Source organism: Oncorhynchus gorbuscha, linkage group LG04 (assembly GCF_021184085.1).
Source record: "Oncorhynchus gorbuscha isolate QuinsamMale2020 ecotype Even-year linkage group LG04, OgorEven_v1.0, whole genome shotgun sequence".
NCBI classification, from domain to species: Eukaryota; Metazoa; Chordata; class Actinopteri; order Salmoniformes; family Salmonidae; genus Oncorhynchus; species Oncorhynchus gorbuscha.
This window is the reverse complement of record NC_060176.1, coordinates 2,656,005-2,670,607: the sequence shown is the minus strand read 5'-3', so window position 1 is coordinate 2,670,607 and position 14,603 is coordinate 2,656,005.

Below are 14,603 nucleotides of genomic sequence, written 5' to 3'. Positions count from 1 at the left end.
TGTGTATGGTATAATGTTTCCTCTATAAAGGACACTGTGTGTGTTTGTTTGACCCTAGTGTAGTGAGTGTTGGGGTTAGAAGTGGCGACATGAGGATTTGAACAGGGTCTGTCACACTGTGCAGCCATACATCATCTGTCCAGTACTAATCTCGTTCCCAGACACTTTCACCCAAAGTCTGGTTTACCAACGCATCAAACTCGGCCTTCGTTAGCCAATACAAAGAGCCAGGAGAAACTCCCGCCGCGTAGACATTGGCTTAATCAGCATAATCTACCAACCAATCATCTTCTACGATGCCTTCCCCCTAACCCTATCCTGTACGCTAGCACACCACAAGCACAGAGCCACTCTTCGCAGTCGTGTGATTTGCTTAAATTAACTTCTTTGAGGTAGGGGGCAGTAGTTTGACGTCCGGATGAAAAGCTTCCCAAAAGTAAACTGCCTGCTACTCAGGCCCAGAAGCTAGGATATGCATATAATTGGTTCTGGCTAGAAAACACTATACATTTTCTACAACTGTTAAAATAATGTCTTTGAGTATAACAGAACTGAAATGGCAGGCAAAACCCAGAGGACAAACCATCCCCCCCAAAAAATGTTCATCCTACCACTGATTTCAATGGTTGGCACTTGTATAATAGGGCAAAATCGTGCCCGATTTCTAGATGTCAACAGTCTTTAGAAAGAGTTTCAGGCTGGTTTTTGGAAAAATTAGCCAGAAATTGTAGTTTTTCTAGGTGGCTCCCATTTTGGCTGTGAATGAGAACCAGTTCTTTGGTATTTTTCTCCGGTAAAGACAATAATGATTCTCCGTCTTAAATGTTATCGTTTATTTGCGTATTAGGGTACCTAATGTTTGATTACAAATGTTGATTGACTTGTTTGGATACGTTTATCAGTAACGTTTGGGATTCACTTTGTATGCATTTTGAAGGAGGGAAAACGAGTGGATTATTGACTGAAGCGCGCCAGCTAAACTGAGTTTTTATGGATATAAAGGAGGAGTTTATCGAACAAAAGGACCATTTGTAATGTAACTGGGACCTTTTGGAGTGCCAACAGAAGAAGATCTTCAAAAGTAAGGCATATATTATATCTGTTATGCAGGTGAATGAGGACCCAAAAGCGACTTGGCGAAAACAGAGTCTTTAATCCAGTAAGAAACTTTACAAAACAAAAAGCATAATACTACTCGTAAAGACGAGAACAGACTGGAGACTTGATCGAGAACTGCAGGTTGCCTCGGGAAGGCACTTGAACCTAGCAGACTCAGACACCTGCTCACCACGCAGCATCTGAGGGAAACACGACACGACAGGGCAAAACATAGACACAGCACGGTGAATTATAGATGAGGATCCGACAGGGCAGGTACGGAAAACAAGGAGAGAAATAGGGACTCTAATCAGGGAAAAGGATCGGGAACAGGTGTGGGAAGACTAAATGATGATTAGGGGAATAGGAACAGCTGGGAGCAGGAACGGAACGATAGAGAGAAGAGAGAGCGAGAGAGTGAGAGAGGGAGGGGGAGAGAGAGGATAAAAAGAGGGAAAGAACCTAATAAGACCAGCAGAGGGAAACGAATAGAAGGGGAAGCACAGGGACAAGACATGATAATTAATGACAAAACATGACAGTACCCCCCACTCACCGAGCGCCTCCTGGCGCACTCGAGGAGGAATCCTGGCGGCAACGGAGGAAATCATCAATGAGTGAACGGTCCAGCACGTCCCGAGACGGAACCCAACTCCTCTCCTCAGGACCGTAACCCTCCCAATCCACTAAGTATTGGTGACCCCGTCCCCGAGAACGCATGTCCATGATCTTATGTACCTTGTAAATAGGTGCGCTCTCGACAAGGACGGGAGGGGGAGGGAAGACGAACGGGGGTGCGAAGAAAGGGCTTGACACAGGAGACATGGAAGACAGGATGGACGCGACGAAGATGTCGCGGAAGAAGCAGTCGCACAGCGACAGGATTGACGACCTGGGAGACACGGAACGGACCAATGAACCGCGGAGTCAACTTACGAGAAGCTGTCGTAAGAGGAAGGTTGCGAGTGGAAAGCCACACTCTCTGGCCGCAACAATACCTTGGACTCTTAATCCTGCGTTTATTGGCGGCTCTCACAGTCTGTGCCCTGTAGCGGCAAAGTGCAGACCTCACCCTCCTCCAGGTGCGCTCACAACGTTGGACAAACGCTTGAGCGGAGGGAACGCTGGACTCGGCAAGCTGGGATGAGAACAGAGGAGGCTGGTAACCCAGACTACTCTGAAACGGAGATAACCCGGTAGCAGACGAAGGAAGCGAGTTGTGAGCGTATTCTGCCCAGGGAGCTGTTCTGCCCAAGACGCAGGGTTTCTGAAAGAAAGGCTGCGTAGTATGCGACCAATCGTCTGATTGGCCCTCTCTGCTTGACCGTTAGACTGGGGATGAAACCCGGAAGAGAGACTGACGGACGCACCAATCAAACGACAGAACTCCCTCCAAAACTGTGACGTGAATTGCGGGCCTCTGTCTGAAACGGCGTCTAACGGGAGGCCATGAATTCTGAACACATTCTCGATAATGATTTGTGCCGTCTCCTTAGCGGAAGGAAGTTTAGCGAGGGGAATGAAATGTGCCGCCTTAGAGAACCTATCGACAACCGTAAGAATCACAGTCTTCCCCGCAGACAAAGGCAGACCGGTAATGAAGTCTAGGGCGATGTGAGACCATGGTCGAGAAGGAATGGGGAGCGGTCTGAGACGACCGGCAGGAGGAGAGTTACCCGACTTAGTCTGCGCGCAGTCCGAACAAGCAGCCACGAAACGGCGCGTGTCACGCTCCTGAGTCGGCCACCAAAAGCGCTGGCGAATAGACGCAAGAGTGCCTCGAACACCGGGATGACCAGCTAACTTGGCAGAGTGAGCCCACTGAAGAACAGCCAGACGAGTGGAAACAGGAACGAAAAGGAGGTTACTAGGACAAGCGCGCGCGACGCAGTGTGCGTGAGTGCTTGCTTAACCTGTCTTTCAATTCCCAGACTGTCAACCCGACAACACGCCCATAAGGAAGAATCCCCTCGGGATCAGTAGAAGCCACAGAAGAACTAAACAGACGGGATAAGGCATCAGGCTTGGTGTTCTTGCTACCCGGACGGTAAGAAATCACAAACTCGAAACGAGCGAAAAACAACGCCCAACGAGCTTGACGGGCATTAAGTCGTTTGGCAGAACGGATGTACTCAAGGTTCTTATGGTCTGTCCAAACGACAAAAGGAACGGTCGCCCCCTCCAACCACTGTCGCCATTCGCCTAGGGCTAAGCGGATGGCGAGCAGTTCACGGTTACCCACATCATAGTTGCGCTCAGATGGCGACAGGCGATGAGAAAAATAAGCGCAAGGATGAACCTTATCGTCAGACTGGAAGCGCTGGGATAGAATGGCTCCCACGCCTACCTCTGAAGCGTCAACCTCGACAATGAATTGTCTAGTGACGTCAGGAGTAACGAGGATAGGAGCGGACGTAAAACGTTCTTTTAGAAGATCAAAAGCTCCCTGGGCGGAACCGGACCACTTAAAACACGTCTTGACAGAAGTAAGAGCTGTGAGAGGGGCAGCAACTTGACCGAAATTACGAATGAAACGCCGATAGAAATTAGCGAAACCTAAAAAGCGCTGCAACTCGACACGTGACCTTGGAACGGGCCAATCACTGACAGCTTGGACCTTAGCGGAATCCATCTGAATGCCTTCAGCGGAAATAACGGAACCGAGAAAAGTAACGGAGGAGACATGAAAAGAGCACTTCTCAGCCTTTACGTAGAGACAATTCTCTAAAAGGCGCTGTAGAACACGTCGAACGTGCTGAACATGAATCTCGAGTGACGCTGAAAAAATCAGGATATCGTCAAGATAGACAAAAACAAAGATGTTCAGCATGTCTCTCAGAACATCATTAACTAATGCCTGAAAAACAGCTGGCGCATTGGCGAGACCAAACGGCAGAACCCGGTACTCAAAATGCCCTAACGGAGTGTTAAACGCCGTTTTCCACTCGTCCCCCTCTCTGATGCGCACGAGATGGTAAGCGTTACGAAGGTCCAACTTAGTAAAGCACCTGGCTCCCTGCAGAATCTCGAAGGCTGATGACATAAGGGGAAGCGGATAACGATTCTTAACCGTTATGTCATTCAGCCCTCGATAATCCACGCAGGGCGCAGAGTACCGTCCTTCTTCTTAACAAAAAGAACCCCGCCCCGGCCGGAGAGGAAGAAGGCACTATGGTACCGGCGTCAAGAGACACAGATAAATAATCCTCGAGAGCCTTACGTTCGGGAGCCGACAGAGAGTATAGTCTACCCCGAGGAGGAGTGGTCCCCGGAAGGAGATCAATACTACAATCATACGACCGGTGAGGAGGAAGGGAGTTGGCTCGGGACCGACTGAAGACCGTGCGCAGATCATGATATTCCTCCGGCACTCCTGTCAAATCGCCAGGTTCCTCCTGAGAAGTGGGGACAGAAGAAATGGGAGGGATGGCAGACATTAAGCACTTCACATGACAAGATACGTTCCAGGATAGGATAGAATTACAAGACCAATTAATAGAAGGATTATGACATACTAGCCAGGGATGACCCAAAACAACAGGTGTGAAAGGTGAACGAAAAATCAAAAAAGAAATAGTCTCACTGTGGTTACCAGATACTGTGAGAGTTAAAGGTAGTGTCTCAAATCTGATACTGGGAAGATGACTACCATCTAAGGCAAACATGGGCGTAGGCTTGTCTAACTGTCTGAAAGGAATGTTATGTTTCCGAACCCATGCTTCGTCCATGAAACAACCCTCAGCCCCAGAGTCAATCAAGGCACTGCAAGTAGCACCCGAACCGGTCCAGCGTAGATGGACCGACATAGTAGTACAGGATCTAGATGAAGAGACCTGAGTAGTAGCGCTCACCAGTAGCCCTCCGCTTACTGATGGGCTCTGGCCTCTTACTGGACATGAATTAACAAAATGTCCATCAAATCCGCAATAGAGGCACAGGCGGTTGGTGATCCTCCGTTCCCTCTCCTTAGTCGAGATGCGAATCCCTCCCAGCTGCATGGGCTCAGTCTCAGAGCCAGAGGAGGGAGATGGTTGCGATGCGGAGCAGGGAAACACCGTTGATGCGAGCTCTCTTCCACGAGCCTGGTGACGAAGATCTACCCGTCGTTCTATGCGGATGGCGAGAGCAATCAAAGAGTCCACACTGGAAGGAACCTCCCGAGAGAGAATCTCATCTTTGACCACTGTGTGGAGTCCCTCCAGAAAACGAGCGAGCAGCGCCGGCTCGTTCCAGTCACTAGAGGCAGCAAGAGTATGAAACTCTATAGAGTAATCCGTTATGGATCGATCACCTTGGCATAGGGAAGCCAGGGCCCTAGAAGCCTCCCCACCAAAAACTGAACGGTCAAAAACCCGAATCATCTCCTCTTTAAAGTTCTGGTAATTGTTAGAACAATCAGCCCTTGCCTCCCAGATAGCTGTGCCCCACTCTCGGGCCCGGCCAGTAAGGAGTGAAATGACGTAAGCAACCCGAGCTCTCTCTCTAGAGTATGTGTTGGGTTGGAGAGAGAACACAATCTCACACTGGGTGAGAAAGGAGCGGCACTCAGTGGGCTGCCCGGAGTAGCAAGGTGGGTTATTAACCCTAGGTTCTGGAGGCTCGGCAGGCCAGGAAGTAACAGGTGGCACGAGACGAAGACTCTGGAACTGTCCAGAGAGGTCGGAAACCTGAGCGGCCAGGTTCTCCACGGCATGGCGAGCAGCAGACAATTCCTGCTCGTGTCTGCCGAGCATGGCTCCTTGGATCTCGACGGCAGTGTTACGAGCGTCTGTAGTCGCTGGGTCCATTCCTTGGTCGGATCCTTCTGTTATGCAGGTGAATGAGGACCCAAAAGCGACTTGGCGAAAACAGAGTCTTTAATCCAGTAAGAAACTTTACAAAACAAAAAGCATAATACTACTCGTAAAGACGAGAACAGACTGGAGACTTGATCGAGAACTGCAGGTTGCCTCGGGAAGGCACTTGAACCTAGCAGACTCAGACACCTGCTCACCACGCAGCATCTGAGGGAAACACGACACGACAGGGCAAAACATAGACACAGCACGGTGAATTATAGATGAGGATCCGACAGGGCAGGTACGGAAAACAAGGAGAGAAATAGGGACTCTAATCAGGGAAAAGGATCGGGAACAGGTGTGGGAAGACTAAATGATGATTAGGGGAATAGGAACAGCTGGGAGCAGGAACGGAACGATAGAGAGAAGAGAGAGCGAGAGAGTGAGAGAGGGAGGGGGAGAGAGAGGGATAAAAAGAGGGAAAGAACCTAATAAGACCAGCAGAGGGAAACGAATAGAAGGGGAAGCACAGGGACAAGACATGATAATTAATGACAAAACATGACAATATCGCTATTTATGACTTTCAACTCCATGGTTGAAAATTATTTGTTATGCATTTGTGTGATGGGTGCTGTCCTAAGATAATTGCATGGTTTGCTTTCGCCGTAAAGTCTTTTTGAAATCTGACACGCGGCTGGATTAACAAGTTAAGCTTTATTTTGATGTATTGCACTTGTGATTTCATGTCCCACTGATCCGCAAGAAGTTAAATGATGACAAATATTTTCCTCAGTAGGTCACTCCCATAGAATTCTATGGTCACTCCCACTAAGGCCAATTTTAAGTGGTTGATATCCCAGAGTTTTATGTGCTGTGCACAATAGCCTGCAGGTGAGGTTAGTCCAGTGTCAACCTGATCCATAGATTTAGGGCAACATTTTTGTGCGAAGTGCAAAAAATACCATAAACCTCATTATATTCTTGCACTGTGATTTAATCTGAAAATGTTCTTCAACGATGTCTGTTATAAGGAGCGGATTATGTAAGGGATAATCAACGAGAGGCTGTGTGTTCTATGGAAAACAATAAATGACTTGGAAGGTGTGTTCCACTAACGCATAGAGCCCTGAGTTGATAATCTCTTATATACTGTACCATGGCTATAATTTAACACATTTGCCGCTCAAAATGTTTTCATTTGCCAGTAGAAATGTGTTCAATATCCACTGAAGTAGGAAGCAAGTTTACTAGATAGCCACAGTAGTTGCCTTGGTAACCCAACAGACTTGCTAGTTTAGCTAACCAGACCATCAGTCCTAGCTTGCTATTATGAAAATCTAATTCAACAATGTCAATAATGTTTTCAATTCGATTTTGCTACCAAAAGCAGCATGGAACATAAGAATGAACGATAGTGTCATGTTTTGTCATAGATTGTCATGTCTCGTCCCTGTGCTTTCTCTTCTATTCGTTTCCCCCTGCTGTTCTTATTAGGTTCTTTCCCTCCCTCTATCTCTCTCCCTCTCTCTCTCTCTCTCTCTCTATCGTTCCGTTCCTGCTCCCAGCTGTTCCTCATTCTCCCAACTACCTCGTTTACTCTTTCACACCTGTCCCCTATTTTGCCCTCTGATTAAGTCCCTATTTCTCTCTCTGTTTCCGCTTCTGTCCTTGTCGGATCCTTGTTTGATGTTTGCTGTTCTGTGTCCTTGTTCCGTCCTGTCGTGTTTTTGCCTTCTTCAGATGCTGCGTGTGAGCAGGTGTCTCTATCAGCTACGGCCTGCGCCTACCCGGCGACCTGCAGTCTGTGGTCGCATCTCCTGTTGTTCCCCTCTACTGACTAGAGGATTTCAGTTATTCCTGTTTGGACATTACCTGTGAAAGAATTCAGGATTAATCGTTTTTTGTTAAGACTGGAATAAAACTCTGTTTCTGTTAAGTCGCTTTTGGGTCCTCATTCACCTGCATAACAGATAGCCATTGAATTCTACCGTGCTGATATACCGTGCGTTATAGGGAAATAATGCACGCTCTAGAATGGCCTTCAATCAGAAACAAATATTTAACAATGCCATGGTCTAATTGAAAAAACAGAGCAATATATAAATAGTTTCCTCTTCAAAATGCACAAGAAATGTTTCATTGAATTCCCATGATAATGAGGTTTATGGTAAGTTTTCCACTTTGCAGTGACTCTGGTGGTAACAATACCCACACTATTACAATAATCACTCAGTGTGTGTGTGTGTGTGTGTGTGTGTGTGTGTGTGTGTGTGTGTGTGTGTGTGTGTGTGTGTGTGTGTGTGTGTGTGTGTGTGTGTGTGTGTGTGTGTGTGTGTGTGTGTGTGTGTGTGTGTGTGTGTGTGTGTGTGTATGGTATAATGTTTCCTCTATAAAGGACACTGTGTGTGTTTGTTTGACCCTAGTGTAGTGAGTGTTGGGGTTAGAAGTGGCGACATGAGGATTTGAACAGGGTCTGTCACACTGTGCAGCCATACATCATCTGTCCAGTACTAATCTCGTTCCCAGACACTTTCACCCAAAGTCTGGTTTACCAACGCATCAAACTCGGCCTTCGTTAGCCAATACAAAGAGCCAGGAGAAACTCCCGCCGCGTAGACATTGGCTTAATCAGCATAATCTACCAACCAATCATCTTCTACGATGCCTTCCCCCTAACCCTATCCTGTACGCTAGCACACCACAAGCACAGAGCCACTCTTCGCAGTCGTGTGATTTGCTTAAATTAACTTCTTTGAGGTAGGGGGCAGTAGTTTGACGTCCGGATGAAAAGCTTCCCAAAAGTAAACTGCCTGCTACTCAGGCCCAGAAGCTAGGATATGCATATAATTGGTTCTGGCTAGAAAACACTATACATTTTCTACAACTGTTAAAATAATGTCTTTGAGTATAACAGAACTGAAATGGCAGGCAAAACCCAGAGGACAAACCATCCCCCCCAAAAAATGTTCATCCTACCACTGATTTCAATGGTTGGCACTTGTATAATAGGGCAAAATCGTGCCCGATTTCTAGATGTCAACAGTCTTTAGAAAGAGTTTCAGGCTGGTTTTTGGAAAAATTAGCCAGAAATTGTAGTTTTTCTAGGTGGCTCCCATTTTGGCTGTGAATGAGAACCAGTTCTTTGGTATTTTTCTCCGGTAAAGACAATAATGATTCTCCGTCTTAAATGTTATCGTTTATTTGCGTATTAGGGTACCTAATGTTTGATTACAAATGTTGATTGACTTGTTTGGATACGTTTATCAGTAACGTTTGGGATTCACTTTGTATGCATTTTGAAGGAGGGAAAACGAGTGGATTATTGACTGAAGCGCGCCAGCTAAACTGAGTTTTTATGGATATAAAGGAGGAGTTTATCGAACAAAAGGACCATTTGTAATGTAACTGGGACCTTTTGAGTGCCAACAGAAGAAGATCTTCAAAAGTAAGGCATATATTATATCTGTTATGCAGGTGAATGAGGACCCAAAAGCGACTTGGCGAAAACAGAGTCTTTAATCCAGTAAGAAACTTTACAAAACAAAAAGCATAATACTACTCGTAAAGACGAGAACAGACTGGAGACTTGATCGAGAACTGCAGGTTGCCTCGGGAAGGCACTTGAACCTAGCAGACTCAGACACCTGCTCACCACGCAGCATCTGAGGGAAACACGACACGACAGGGCAAAACATAGACACAGCACGGTGAATTATAGATGAGGATCCGACAGGGCAGGTACGGAAAACAAGGAGAGAAATAGGGACTCTAATCAGGGAAAAGGATCGGGAACAGGTGGGGAAGACTAAATGATGATTAGGGGAATAGGAACAGCTGGGAGCAGGAACGGAACGATAGAGAGAAGAGAGAGCGAGAGAGTGAGAGAGGGAGGGGGAGAGAGAGGATAAAAAGAGGGAAAGAACCTAATAAGACCAGCAGAGGGAAACGAATAGAAGGGGAAGCACAGGGACAAGACATGATAATTAATGACAAAACATGACAGTACCCCCCCACTCACCGAGCGCCTCCTGGCGCACTCGAGGAGGAATCCTGGCGGCAACGGAGGAAATCATCAATGAGTGAACGGTCCAGCACGTCCCGAGACGGAACCCAACTCCTCTCCTCAGGACCGTAACCCTCCCAATCCACTAAGTATTGGTGACCCCGTCCCCGAGAACGCATGTCCATGATCTTATGTACCTTGTAAATAGGTGCGCTCTCGACAAGGACGGGAGGGGGGGAGGGAAGACGAACGGGGTGCGAAGAAAGGGCTTGACACAGGAGACATGGAAGACAGGATGGACGCGACGAAGATGTCGCGGAAGAAGCAGTCGCACAGCGACAGGATTGACGACCTGGGAGACACGGAACGGACCAATGAACCGCGGAGTCAACTTACGAGAAGCTGTCGTAAGAGGAAGGTTGCGAGTGGAAAGCCACACTCTCTGGCCGCAACAATACCTTGGACTCTTAATCCTGCGTTTATTGGCGGCTCTCACAGTCTGTGCCCTGTAGCGGCAAAGTGCAGACCTCACCCTCCTCCAGGTGCGCTCACAACGTTGGACAAACGCTTGAGCGGAGGGAACGCTGACTCGGCAAGCTGGGATGAGAACAGAGGAGGCTGGTAACCCAGACTACTCTGAAACGGAGATAACCCGGTAGCAGACGAAGGAAGCGAGTTGTGAGCGTATTCTGCCCAGGGGAGCTGTTCTGCCCAAGACGCAGGGTTTCTGAAAGAAAGGCTGCGTAGTATGCGACCAATCGTCTGATTGGCCCTCTCTGCTTGACCGTTAGACTGGGGATGAAACCCGGAAGAGAGACTGACGGACGCACCAATCAAACGACAGAACTCCCTCCAAAACTGTGACGTGAATTGCGGGCCTCTGTCTGAAACGGCGCCTAACGGGAGGCCATGAATTCTGAACACATTCTCGATAATGATTTGTGCCGTCTCCTTAGCGGAAGGAAGTTTAGCGAGGGAATGAAATGTGCCGCCTTAGAGAACCTATCGACAACCGTAAGAATCACAGTCTTCCCCGCAGACAAAGGCAGACCGGTAATGAAGTCTAGGGCGATGTGAGACCATGGTCGAGAAGGAATGGGGAGCGGTCTGAGACGACCGGGCAGGAGGAGAGTTACCCGACTTAGTCTGCGCGCAGTCCGAACAAGCAGCCACGAAACGGCGCGTGTCACGCTCCTGAGTCGGCCACCAAAAGCGCTGGCGAATAGACGCAAGAGTGCCTCGAACACCGGGATGACCAGCTAACTTGGCAGAGTGAGCCCACTGAAGAACAGCCAGACGAGTGGAAACAGGAACGAAAAGGAGGTTACTAGGACAAGCGCGCGGCGACGCAGTGTGCGTGAGTGCTTGCTTAACCTGTCTTTCAATTCCCCAGACTGTCAACCCGACAACACGCCCATAAGGAAGAATCCCCTCGGGATCAGTAGAAGCCACAGAAGAACTAAACAGACGGGATAAGGCATCAGGCTTGGTGTTCTTGCTACCCGGACGGTAAGAAATCACAAACTCGAAACGAGCGAAAAACAACGCCCAACGAGCTTGACGGGCATTAAGTCGTTTGGCAGAACGGATGTACTCAAGGTTCTTATGGTCTGTCCAAACGACAAAAGGAACGGTCGCCCCCTCCAACCACTGTCGCCATTCGCCTAGGGCTAAGCGGATGGCGAGCAGTTCACGGTTACCCACATCATAGTTGCGCTCAGATGGCGACAGGCGATGAGAAAAATAAGCGCAAGGATGAACCTTATCGTCAGACTGGAAGCGCTGGGATAGAATGGCTCCCACGCCTACCTCTCTGAAGCGCAACCTCGACAATGAATTGTCTAGTGACGTCAGGAGTAACGAGGATAGGAGCGGACGTAAAACGTTCTTTTAGAAGATCAAAAGCTCCCTGGGCGGAACCGGACCACTTAAAACACGTCTTGACAGAAGTAAGAGCTGTGAGAGGGGCAGCAACTTGACCGAAATTACGAATGAAACGCCGATAGAAATTAGCGAAACCTAAAAAGCGCTGCAACTCGACACGTGACCTTGGAACGGGCCAATCACTGACAGCTTGGACCTTAGCGGAATCCATCTGAATGCCTTCAGCGGAAATAACGGAACCGAGAAAAGTAACGGAGGAGACATGAAAAGAGCACTTCTCAGCCTTTACGTAGAGACAATTCTCTAAAAGGCGCTGTAGAACACGTCGAACGTGCTGAACATGAATCTCGAGTGACGCTGAAAAAATCAGGATATCGTCAAGATAGACAAAAACAAAGATGTTCAGCATGTCTCTCAGAACATCATTAACTAATGCCTGAAAAACAGCTGGCGCATTGGCGAGACCAAACGGCAGAACCCGGTACTCAAAATGCCCTAACGGAGTGTTAAACGCCGTTTTCCACTCGTCCCCCTCTCTGATGCGCACGAGATGGTAAGCGTTACGAAGGTCCAACTTAGTAAAGCACCTGGCTCCCTGCAGAATCTCGAAGGCTGATGACATAAGGGGAAGCGGATAACGATTCTAACCGTTATGTCATTCAGCCCTCGATAATCCACGCAGGGGCGCAGAGTACCGTCCTTCTTCTTAACAAAAAGAACCCCGCCCCGGCCGGAGAGGAAGAAGGCACTATGGTACCGGCGTCAAGAGACACAGATAAATAATCCTCGAGAGCCTTACGTTCGGGGAGCCGACAGAGAGTATAGTCTACCCCGAGGAGGAGTGGTCCCGGAAGGAGATCAATACTACAATCATACGACCGGTGAGGAGGAAGGGAGTTGGCTCGGGACCGACTGAAGACCGTGCGCAGATCATGATATTCCTCCGGCACTCCTGTCAAATCGCCAGGTTCCTCCTGAGAAGTGGGGACAGAAGAAATGGGAGGGATGGCAGACATTAAGCACTTCACATGACAAGATACGTTCCAGGATAGGATAGAATTACAAGACCAATTAATAGAAGGATTATGACATACTAGCCAGGGATGACCCAAAACAACAGGTGTGAAAGGTGAACGAAAAATCAAAAAAGAAATAGTCTCACTGTGGTTACCAGATACTGTGAGAGTTAAAGGTAGTGTCTCAAATCTGATACTGGGAAGATGACTACCATCTAAGGCAAACATGGGCGTAGGCTTGTCTAACTGTCTGAAAGGAATGTTATGTTTCCGAACCCATGCTTCGTCCATGAAACAACCCTCAGCCCCAGAGTCAATCAAGGCACTGCAAGTAGCACCCGAACCGGTCCAGCGTAGATGGACCGACATAGTAGTACAGGATCTAGATGAAGAGACCTGAGTAGTAGCGCTCACCAGTAGCCCTCCGCTTACTGATGGGCTCTGGCCTCTTACTGGACATGAATTAACAAAATGTCCATCAAATCCGCAATAGAGGCACAGGCGGTTGGTGATCCTCCGTTCCCTCTCCTTAGTCGAGATGCGAATCCCTCCCAGCTGCATGGGCTCAGTCTCAGAGCCAGAGGAGGGAGATGGTTGCGATGCGGAGCAGGGAAACACCGTTGATGCGAGCTCTCTTCCACGAGCCTGGTGACGAAGATCTACCCGTCGTTCTATGCGGATGGCGAGAGCAATCAAAGAGTCCACACTGGAAGGAACCTCCCGAGAGAGAATCTCATCTTTGACCACTGTGTGGAGTCCCTCCAGAAAACGAGCGAGCAGCGCCGGCTCGTTCCAGTCACTAGAGGCAGCAAGAGTATGAAACTCTATAGAGTAATCCGTTATGGATCGATCACCTTGGCATAGGGAAGCCAGGGCCCTAGAAGCCTCCCCACCAAAACTGAACGGTCAAAAACCCGAATCATCTCCTCTTTAAAGTTCTGGTAATTGTTAGAACAATCAGCCCTTGCCTCCCAGATAGCTGTGCCCCACTCTCGGGCCCGGCCAGTAAGGAGGAAATGACGTAAGCAACCCGAGCTCTCTCTAGAGTATGTGTTGGGTTGAGAGAGAACACAATCTCACACTGGGTGAGAAAGGAGCGGCACTCAGTGGGCTGCCCGGAGTAGCAAGGTGGGTTATTAACCCTAGGTTCTGGAGGCTCGGCAGGCCAGGAAGTAACAGGTGGCACGAGACGAAGACTCTGGAACTGTCCAGAGAGGTCGGAAACCTGAGCGGCCAGGTTCTCCACGGCATGGCGAGCAGCAGACAATTCCTGCTCGTGTCTGCCGAGCATGGCTCCTTGGATCTCGACGGCAGTGTTACGAGCGTCTGTAGTCGCTGGGTCCATTCCTTGGTCGGATCCTTCTGTTATGCAGGTGAATGAGGACCCAAAAGCGACTTGGCGAAAACAGAGTCTTTAATCCAGTAAGAAACTTTACAAAACAAAAGCATAATACTACTCGTAAAGACGAGAACAGACTGGAGACTTGATCGAGAACTGCAGGTTGCCTCGGGAAGGCACTTGAACCTAGCAGACTCAGACACCTGCTCACCACGCAGCATCTGAGGGAAACACGACACGACAGGGCAAAACATAGACACAGCACGGTGAATTATAGATGAGGATCCGACAGGGCAGGTACGGAAAACAAGGAGAGAAATAGGGACTCTAATCAGGGAAAAGGATCGGAACAGGTGTGGGAAGACTAAATGATGATTAGGGGAATAGGAACAGCTGGGAGCAGGAACGGAACGATAGAGAGAAGAGAGAGCGAGAGAGTGAGAGAGGGAGGGGGAGAGAGAGGGGATAAAAAGAGGGAAAGA